The sequence below is a fragment of the Phoenix dactylifera genome, chromosome 1 (assembly GCF_051530095.1).
Source record: "Phoenix dactylifera cultivar Ajwa chromosome 1, Ajwa_hap1_PhDact_Kaust_v1.1, whole genome shotgun sequence".
In the NCBI taxonomy this organism is placed as follows: Eukaryota; Viridiplantae; Streptophyta; class Magnoliopsida; order Arecales; family Arecaceae; genus Phoenix; species Phoenix dactylifera.
The window spans coordinates 29,199,275-29,210,432 of NC_143190.1; the positions used below are offsets into that span (position 1 = coordinate 29,199,275).

The 11,158-nt window shown below is 37.5% G+C and overlaps 1 pseudogene; it reads left to right on the forward strand.

The window, feature by feature from the left end:
- Positions 1–2,202: 2,202 nt before the first annotated feature.
- On the forward strand, positions 2,203–2,300 carry LOC120108643 (small nucleolar RNA R71; annotated as a pseudogene).
- The last annotated feature ends 8,858 nt before the right edge of the window (positions 2,301–11,158 follow it).

An 11,158-nucleotide genomic window follows, 5' to 3' on the forward strand; every position in this document is an offset into this window, starting at 1 on the left:
CCACTTGCTATCGGAAATTGGGTAAATAATACCCACGTCAAGCAACTTGAGGACTTCTGCTTTAACCACATCTCTCATCGTAGGATTCAACCTGCGTTGCATTTGCCTTGTGGTTTTGGCATTGTCCTCCAAATATATCCGGTGCGTGCAAATTAAAGGGCTAATCTCCTTCAAGTCTGCAATAGACCACCCTAAAGCTCCTTTATGATTCTTTAGAACACCAAGTAATTTTCTTTCTTGGGCATGATCAAGATCAGATGAGATGATTATAGAAAAAGTGTCCTCGGATCCAAGAAAGGCATACTTGAGTTCTTTCGGTAAAGGTTTCAACTCGAGCTTAGGTGCTTGTTCATGGGATGGTACTATCTTTGCTTCTCGAGATGGCAAATGTTCAAATTCCTCTATTCTCGGTCTCCACCCATTGACCATCATGACATCCGAGTTATCTAAAACTGGTGGAACCGTATCATCAGCAGTACCTTCATAACACCAATCTATCAAACCATTGTCGGCCGATTCAGTAAATGTTTCTTTTAACAAATATTCTTCCGCAATGGTTTCAACCCATTCAACTTCTTTACTTTCTTCATAATCATTGGGTTGTTTGCCTATACTAAAGACGTTCAGTTCCAAAGTCATATTACCAAAAGAAAGCTTCATGACACCATTCCTACAATTGATCAATGCATTAGAAGTTGCAAGAAATGGGCGTCCTAAGATGACCGGAATCTGAGATGGTGAATTGGAAGCCGGATGTGTGTCCAGTACGATAAAGTCAACAGGAAAATAGAACTTGTCTACTTGGACCAACACATCTTCGATAATTCCTCTAGGAACCTTCACTGACCTGTCAGCTAATTGTAAAGTCACAGTTGTTGGCTTCAACTCACCCAAACCGAGTTGCTCATATACCGTATATGGCAATAAGTTTACACTCGCTCCTAAATCTAGTAATGCTCGCTCAATCCTAAAATTGCCAATGATGCACGAGATAGTTGGGCAACCTGGATCCTTATATTTAGGAAGAATGTTATGCTGTAAAATTGCACTCACATTTTCAGCCAGAAATGCCTTCTTCTTGACATTTAAACGACGCTTGACAGTGCACAAATCTTTTAAAAATTTTGCATAGGAAGGCACTTGTTTTATTGCATCAAGAAGAGGTACATTGATTTTTACTTGCTTAAAAAGCTCAAGAATTTTAGAGTTTGGTTCAAGCTTTTGCAAGGGCTTTAATCTTTGTGGAAATGGTGCAGGAAAAGGACATTCAATTTTTTCAGTAGATGTTGGTGCTTCAGTTTCTTCATTATTCTTTTCTTTTGTCTTGGGAGGGTCAGAATCAGGTATGACTTGTGTTTGTTCTGGGACTGGTCGGTCAATAATCTTTCCACTTCGCAATGTTATTATACTCTTTGCTTGCTCTTTATGTGAAGTTGAAGATGATGCATTGCTACCGCCGTAGACTTGAGGGTTAGGTTGTGGTTGAGCTGGTAGCTTACCCTTCTCTTGAGCACTTAAAGCAGTAGTCAGCGTTGTCAGTTGATTTCTTAATTCATCATTGATTTTAGCTTGACCTTGCATGAAAGATTGTAAAGTTTCTTCGAGACTGGATTTTTGAGGGGGTGCGTGTGCATAATGAGGGTGCGGAGATGGAGGAGTTGGGTTATATACTTGTTGAGGTTGGTCATTCCTCCACCTGAAATTTGGATGGTTCTTCCATCCAGGTTGTAAGTACCCGAAAAAGGATTATTGAAAGATTTTTGATAGGTATTCATAACATTGGCCTGATCGTGCAAGACTTCCTTGAATGCGGGTATTGTGGGGCAATCAGTGATGAGATGGCCAGGCATCTCGCAAATCCTACAACACTCGCTGTTATGTTCTACGGTCTTGACGGGTTCAATCCTTCTAAGTTCAATTTCCTCTACCTTCCTAGTAAGGGCTGCCATTTTAGCTTGAATATCATCCTGAGTATTAAGGTTGTAAAGGCCCCCGTGTGGAATGCTAGTAGGCTTAGGCAAAGGTTTATTCACTCTATCCCCTGTATCCCATAATTGTGCAGTCTCTGCGAGAGAGTCTAAATAGTCCCATGCCTCATCGGGTTGCTTTTCCAAAAATAGACCATTGCACATAGTCTCTATAAATTGTTTCAACTGTGGAGACAACCGCTCGTAAAAGAAACTAATGGTTCTCCATGTTTCAAACCCATGACGAGGACAAGAGAGTAGCAAATCTTTAAATCTCTCCCAGCATTCATAAAATGTTTCATAGTCTTTTTGTTGGAAATTACTAATGTGCCTTTTCAAAAAATTAGTCCTTTGTGCGGGAAAGAACTTTTTTAAGAATTCTCTTTGCATATCATGCCATGTTCCTAACGATCTTGGTCTCAAGGAGTACAGCCATGTTTTGGCTTTATCCTTCAAGGAAAAAGGAAACAAGGTTAATTTAAGGACATCTTCTGATACATTTGGCACTCTAAATGTGATGCTAATTTCTTCAAAATCCTTAAGGTGAAGATAAGGGTTCTCGGATTCCATTCCATGATACTTTGGCAGCAATTGAATTACTCCTGGTTTGATTTCAAAGTGTCCTACATTTTCAGAAATAATCATGCATGAAGGTTGACTAGTCCTAGTGGGATGTAAGTATTGTCGAAGTGTCATAACTGCGGGTCTACCTTCATTACCATGGTGACTTCCTACATCATCATCAGCCATCTCACCAGATCTGAGATTTTGCGAAAAAGTTTCAATAATGTGATCTAAGGAATTGTCAAAAGGTTGTCGACTCAGACGTCCAGTATTGTCCCTATTCCAACCTAGCATACAAAATTTCAGAGTTTATTTATTTGTTTGTTTTTTTTTATTTTTTTTTTGTTTTTTTATTTTTTTTAATGATTACCCTTGATCTTTTCTTAAAGTTCTTATCAATTTTCAAGTAGCAACAAGGGTTAATGAGATATGATGATAATAAAATTCTGATTCTAAACAAAAAAAAATTAAACACAGAAAATTCAAAACAGAAAGCAGCAAAGTTTATATTAATTTAATGGTCGTAAAAGTATCAGAATATCAATCAGACCGTTAAGATGAAAGAAACATGTGTCCTACAGCAGCCGACGAAATTTGAGTGCAATCAGACGGTGGATTACTCAGATATCAGAGTTTGATGCTGACTGTGCAGGTTATAAAAACAGCAGAAATTTTTTTTTTTTGAAAGAAAAAGACTAAATAATAAGATACTGATTAAATCTAAAATTATACTAATAAATAAGCCGTTCCCCGGCAACGGCGCCAAAAACTTGATGCAAAAATAAAATTGTTCTTCCAAGTGTAGGAGAATCGCACAGTAGTAAATTCTCGGGAGTCCGAGGTCGAATCCTCAGGGAACAAAATATGTATGAGATTACTTAGTATAATTTCAGATTAATTAATTCAATAAATTTATGGATCAAAATGATGTTTTAATTTCAAAAATTAAAAGCAGAAAATAATATATCAATAAACAAAGTTCTATGAAATAAAGATGGTAGGGATCTGGAATCCCCCTTGATGATATTGCATCCAAGAAATAAACTCTATGGTTCTTGATTAAAAATGAATTGTAGGATAGATCTAATCATGGTATATGTTTCATGAACATATGAACTCAATTTCAAAGCATTCGTCGTGCTTTCTACGTCTACGACGAATCAAATACTAAAGCAATCCATATATCAATAATCATAATCCATTAAAGTGCTATCTACGAAATAACTAACAGGGGCTCCCCTGTTTCCCTCGCTTTAGTATTTGATTCGTCGTAGACGTAGAAAGCACGACGAATGCTTTGAAATTGAGTTCATATGTTCATGAAACATATACCATGATTAGATCTATCCTACAATTCATTTTTAATCAAGAACCATAGAGTTTATTTCTTGGATGCAATATCATCAAGGGGGATTCCAGATCCCTACCATCTTTATTTCATAGAACTTTGTTTATTGATATATTATTTTTTGCTTTTAATTTCTGAAATTAAAACATCATTTTGATCCATAAATTTATTGAATTAATTAATCTGAAATTATACTAAGTAATCTCATACATATTTCGTTCCCTGAGGATTCGACCTCGGACTCCCGAGAATTTACTACTTGTGCGATTCTCCTACACTTGGGAGAACAATTTTATTTTTGCATCAAGGATCTCAACCCTACTAAGAAAAATTATATTTTCACGTTTATCATAGGAGAGGGCTATGATATTCGATAAAAATAGTAGGAGACAAATTAGATTAAAGTCCTTATCTAGTTGCAAACATGTCATCATGATTGGTCTGCTTATATTAGTTATGTTCTTGCATATGTAGAATTATTAAATGGCTTCTTCACTTTCACTAAGAGGCATCTTAGATGCCAACAAATTGACCGGACCAAACTATGTGGACTGGTTGAGGAATTTAAAGATAGTACTCACTCAGGAGAAAATTTTCTATATACTTGAAACCCCTGATCTTGGAGATCTAGGGGATGATGCTACAGAAGAGGAGGTTGCCACACATAAGATGTGGAAAAATGACAGTTTGACTGTCAAATGTATCATACTTGCCTCTATGAGCAATGAATTACAGAGGCAACATGAAGGCATGGACACTCAATCCATACTTCTCAATTTAAAAGAGTTGTATGGAGAACAAAGCAGGACTGCTAGGTATGAGATATCTAAGCAGTTGTTCCGTGCTAGAATGAATGAAGGAACTCCAGTGCAAAACCATGTTCTTATGGTTATAGACTTAATCACTAGATTAAGTCAATTAGGTTTTGCTATGGATAGTGAGCTCAGTCAGGATTTGATCCTGCAATCACTGCCTGATTCATTCTCTCAGTTTGTTGTGAACTTTCACATGAACAAGCTGAACACCTCCCTGCCCGAGCTGTTAAATATGCTCAAAACAGCTGAAGGCCATATTAAGAAGGATAAAGGTCCACTCCTTCTTATAAATAGCACTTCTAAAAGGAAATCGGGAAATAAGGGTTCTAAGAAACGATTGAACCCCAAGAGTAGCATCAAAAAGAAAAAAGAAAAGAAAAACTCTGGATCAAGTACCTGTTTTCATTGCGGCAAAGCTGGCCACTGGAAAAGGAATTGCAAGAGTTTTCTTGCAAGTATGAAGATCGATGCAAGAGTTGCATCAAAAGGTATGTTTATGTTACATGCCAACTTGTCATTAAGTTCTTCAAATTCAAATTCATGGGTATTGGATACCGGCTGTGGTTTTCACATTTGCAAATCTTTGCATGGACTACAGAAAATTAAAATTTTGAAGCAAGGTGACTTCGAGCTGTATGGCGCTGGAGGAGAATCCATCCAGGCTGAAGCTGTTGGAACCTACAACTTGGAGTTATCTTCGGGAGAGCTCCTACAATTAGAAGATTGTTATTATATGCCCAAAATTATTAGAAATGTAATTTCCATTCCTTTGTTGTTAAAGAAAGGATTTGAAATTAATGGAAAGGGCAATGGTTGCTCTATTTATTTTTCTAATAAGCATCTTTGCAATGGCATTATGGAAAATGGTCTTCTTGTTTTATTACTTAATGACAATGTCTTTCATATTAATAAAAGCAATAAAAGAAAGAGAGAGGAAGTAAATAACACCCTTCTTTGGCATTGCCGACTTGGTCACATAAGTAAATCAAGAATCAACAAGTTATACAAAGAAGAGTTCTTTGATCCTTATGATTATGAATCATTAGGAACTTGTGAATCTTGTCTTATGGGTAAAATGACTAAGTCTCCATTCACTGGACATGGAGAAAGGGCAAGTGAGTTATTAGGACTTATACACACAGACGTATGTGGTCCTATGACAACTCCAGCTAGAGGTGGATACTCTTACTTCATCACATTCACTGATGATTTATCAAGGTTCGGATATGTGTATCTTATGAAACATAAATCCGAAGCTTTTGATAAGTTTAAAGTGTATCAAAGTATGGTTGAAAAAACAAACTGGAAAGTGTATTAAAATCCTTCGATCTGATCGAGAAGGTGAATACCTTTCTAGTGAGTTTTTAAATCATCTTAAAGAAAAGGGCATTCTCTCTGAATGGACACCTCCGTATACGCCACAATTAAATGGTGTAGCTGAACGGAGGAATCGTACTCTATTAGATATGGTAAGGTCCATGATGTGCTTTACTGATCTTCCTATTTCCTTCTGGGGTTTTGCCCTAGAGACTGCTGCACTAATATTAAACAGGGTACCTTCTAAGTCTGTACCTAGCACTCCATATGAGATATGGAGAGGAAAGAAGCCTAATCTTAAGTATCTTAAGATATGGGGTTGTCAAGCTTATGTCAAAAGAAATTTTGGACACAAGCTAAGTGCTAGATCAGATAAATGTATTTTTGTAGGTTATCCTAAAGATAGTATAGGATACATCTTCTATCATCCTACCGAACAAAAAGTTTTTGTAGGTAGGCATGCCATTTTCTTAGAAAAAGAGTTTATCTTAGAAAAGGGCAAGGATAGGAAAATTGAACTTGAAGAAGTTCAAAACCTACAAATAGAAACACAAGAAATTCTTCAACCAGATGTACCCATTGATGAGGTACAACCACAACATACATCTCCTCTCCGAAGGTCAGATAGAGTGCGAAGAGCACCTGAGAGGTATGGGTTCATCATTGAGAATGATGAAGCCCACATTGTTCAGAATAATGATCCTCTGACCTATTCGGAAGCTGTCATGAGTAATGACTCTGACAAATGGCTAGAAGCCATGAAATCCAAAATAGATTCTATGTATACCAACCAAGTATGGACTTCGGTTGATGCACCAGAGGGTGTAAACCCTATAGGTTGCAAATGGGTCTATAAGAAAAAGATTGGAGCAGATGACCAAGTAGAAACCTACAAGGCTAGATTGGTGGCAAAAGGTTTCAGGCAAAAGCAAGGAATTGACTATGATGAAACTTTTTCGCCAGTAGCTATGCTCAAATCTATTCGGATTTTGCTTGCAATAGCTGCATACTATGATTATGAAATCTGGCAGATGAATGTCAAAACCGCCTTCCTTAATGGTTATCTTGAGAAAGAGGTTTACATGACACAGCCAGAAGGATTTGTCTCAAGTAAGAGAGCAAATCAAGTATGCAAGCTTAAGAGATCCATTTATGGATTAAAGCAAGCATCGAGGAGTTGGAACATCCGTTTTGATACAACAGTCAAAGAGTTTGGTTTTATCAAAAATGTGGATGAACCATGTGTGTACAAGAAGACTAGTGGGAGTGCCATTGTCTTCTTAATATTGTATGTAGATGACATACTGATCATTGGAAATGATATTCCAATGTTACAATCGGTCAAGACTTGGCTGTCAAAAAGCTTTTCCATGAAAGACTTGGGAGAAGCATCCTATATACTTGGTATAAAGATCTATAGGGATAGATCTAAAAGGATGCTAGGCTTGTCCCAGTCTAGGTACATAGATAATGTGTTGAAAAGATTCAGTATGGAAGAAAGTAAAAGAGGTTATTTGCCTATGAGTCATGGCATACGTCTCTCTAAGAAGATGTCTCCTAAGACATCTGAAGAGAGGAATAGAATGAATTCTATTCCCTATGCTTCGGCAGTAGGATCGATTATGTATGCTATGCTATGTACTAGGCCTGATGTTGCTTATGCCTTAGGCATAACAAGTAGATTCCAGGCTGATCCAGGAGAGGATCATTGGATAGCTGTGAAAAATATTCTTAAGTACTTGAGAAGGACTAAAGATATTTTTCTAGTTTATGGAGGATCTGAGTTGAAACTAGAAGGATTTTCTGATTCTAGTTTTCAGTCAGACCCAGATGATAGCAAGTCCACTTCAGGGTATGTCTTTATCCTAAATGGTGGTGCAGTGAGCTGGAAGAGTTCCAAACAGCAAACTGTAGTTGACTCAACTACTGAGGCAGAATACATTGCTGTAAGTGAAGCCGCTAAGGAAGCTGTCTGGATGAAGAAGTTCATCTCTGAGTTAGGAGTAGTTTCCGAGATTGCTAGACCAGTCCCAGTTTATTGTGATAACACTGGAGCTGTTGCTCAAGCGAAGGAACCGAGGTCTCATCACAAATCCAAGCACATTCTAAGACGCTTCCATCTTGTTCGAGAGATTGTCGAGAGACAAGACATAGTCATTGAACGAGTAGACACCAAGAACAACCTAGCAGACCCGTTCACTAAAGCTCTACCACAACAGCAGTTCGATCGCCACCTCGATTGTATGGGGATAAAATATATAAGAGCGATTGGCTTTAGTGCAAGTGGGAGATTGAAAGAGTAGATGCCCTACAAGCCAATCGCAATATGTATTGCGAAGGGTTTTTCTTTTGATTTGTCCAAATTATGTACATGACATTTAAATATGAATAAAGGCGTTATGTTTTATCATATGCTGTTGATTATATTTATGATAAACTTCTTAGATTAGGGCAATGATTTTAAGACTATGATGAGATCATACTAGTGAGACTTAAAATCCTAAAATCCTAATCTTAAATATTTCCAGTCATTGGTACATTGAGTCGGTGATCAATGATTACCGGAAAGACTGGCATGTCTTATGTATGCTCGATGCAGAGGATGATTGATCTCACAATCATTTGTGTGGAGACACTAATACAAAGATATGGGTGCTCATTAGAAGAATGAGTTCACTGAATTGACCTACAAAGAGAAATCTTATGAAGTCTTACTTACATGTCAAAAGATGATTCTCTTAGTGGGAGTTGTGCAACTGATCCTTTGACCTGAGATCACCATGGTATCTTGTGCACATGAACCTATGTTTTGGTTTACACTCATTCATGACAATAAGTTATGTACGAGGTCTTCTGGATATGGTGGATTGTGTACGAAGATTATGAGTAGGTCAACAAGGAATTAATCACTTCTAGTAAGAGAAGATAGCATCCTATTTATTCTAATCATATGATAATTCAGGAAGCCTTTGATCAAAGCAGAATGAAAATTAGAAAGAGTTTCTAATGTTCCATTATTTGAATTATCATTAAAAGATTGAGAAAAATATGAATATGAAATTGAGTTTGACATATATTCATACTCATATACATATTTGGGATGCAGTTTGATTAAAGGATTGAATTGCATGGTAACTTGCCACTGAAGGGTATTTTTGGTATTTCTACCAAATTCCATATTTTTTGGGTAGACATGACATGTTGCCAGACGTCAATCTTGTCTTATAGGTTTGATCAAATTAAAGAGTTTAATTCGATCACCAATTAGAAAGGATTCTAATTGTTAAGTTCGGGTTCGCGCAGTTTGGACTTAAATCGATTAGAAGAGTTCTAATCAAGTTGGGTCAACTCGCACTCACACCTATTGCTGGCTAAGTATGGAACCCAATGGGTCACACACAAGAAAACTTATCAAGGGTCTAATTAGATTAGATCATGTTTGCAAGATAAACATCCTAGCAGGTGTTGCAAACCTTAGCTCCTGATTCGAACTGGATTCGAATCTGATTCGAATTGGATTCGAATCTGATTCTTAATTGATCTAATTTGATTAGATCATATTCTAATATGGGTTAGCCAAGAGTTGGCACCTAATTGGCTTGATTTGAGTCTAATTGGATTAGATTTGATAAAACATTTAATTTTGACCGTTGGATCAACATTTGGATGAAGAGAAGGATCAAATGGATGGCGCCATGGATTAGAGCCATTGGATCTTCATCATGGGATGATGGGAGATCATGATCTCGTGATGGACTTGTGATAGTGACTTAGTCAACATCAGATGGCGTGAGAAAGAAGGGAATACGGTGAATGTAGAATGGCGCCTCATGAAGAAGCGCCACTTGGATTGGATAAAGATGACACGTCATCTTATCCTAACTACTTTCCCTTCAACCGCATCATTCTCTCTCTCCTTCTTTCTTATGGCGCCACCAATAAGGGCCTTTGGATCTTCATCTAGCCTTGATCAATGGTTGAGAATGCTCCCTATTTTTCATGCGTGAGAAGAAATGAAGAGAGGCATGAGTACGGTGGATTTCATGAAGAGATGCTTAGGGAATGGATAAGGATGAAGCGCCATATCATTAGCACTTGATCTTATCCTAACTACTTCTGATATGCCCTCTCATCAAATGACACACCCTTTGATCTCACGCCCCTCTTCATGCATGAATGGATGGCTACAATGCATCCGTACGCCATCTATAAATAGGGAATACTCCCGGTGTTTTTTAAATCATCGGAAATCAATCCAACTCTCTCTCTCTCATATCCCTTCTTTCTTACATTAGTTTCTTTCTTTCTAACATTGCTTCTAGTGTGTCCTAAGCCAAAACAAGGTGGTCTTTCTTAGGATAAAAGGATTAGAAGTGATTTTAGAAGGCTAAAGAAAAATAGAAAGGAAGGAAAGCAAGCCATTAGAGTTCTTTAGAAGAATTCTGCATTAAGGATCAAAAGTCTTTGGAGCTAAAGTCTTGATCAAGTTTTCGTGTGGATCACCATTGGAGGGCGGACACTTGGACGCCTCGTGGAGATTGTACACTTTGGATTAGCGTTTGAGGTATTCTACTAATACTGCATTTATTTTATATTATTTGATTGTAATCATTAAGGTGATCTAGGCTTAAAAGGGTTTCATGCATAGGGACTTTATTAAGAAAATTTTTAAAATCCCTAGCTTCCGCTGCCCATTATGACATGCTAGAACCCTACAATAGATCTAAAAGGATGCTAGGCTTGTCCCAGTCTAGGTACATAGATCATGTGCTGAAAAGATTCAGCATGGAAGGAAGTAAAAGAGGTCACTTACCTATGAGTCATGGCATACGTCTCTCTAAGAAGATGTCTCCTAAGACATCTGAAGAGAGAAATAGAATGAATTCTATTCCCTATGCTTCGGCAGTAGGATCGATTGTGTATGCTATGCTATGTACTAGGCCTGATGTTGCTTATGCCTTAGGCATAACAAGCAGATTCCAGGCTGATCCAGGAGAGGATCATTGGATAGCTGTGAAAAATATTCTTAAGTACTTGAAAAGGACTAAAGATATTTTTCTAGTTTATGGAGGATCTGAGTTGAAACTAGAAGGATTTTCTGATTCTAGTTTTTAGTCAGATCCAGATGATAGCAAGTCCACTTCAGG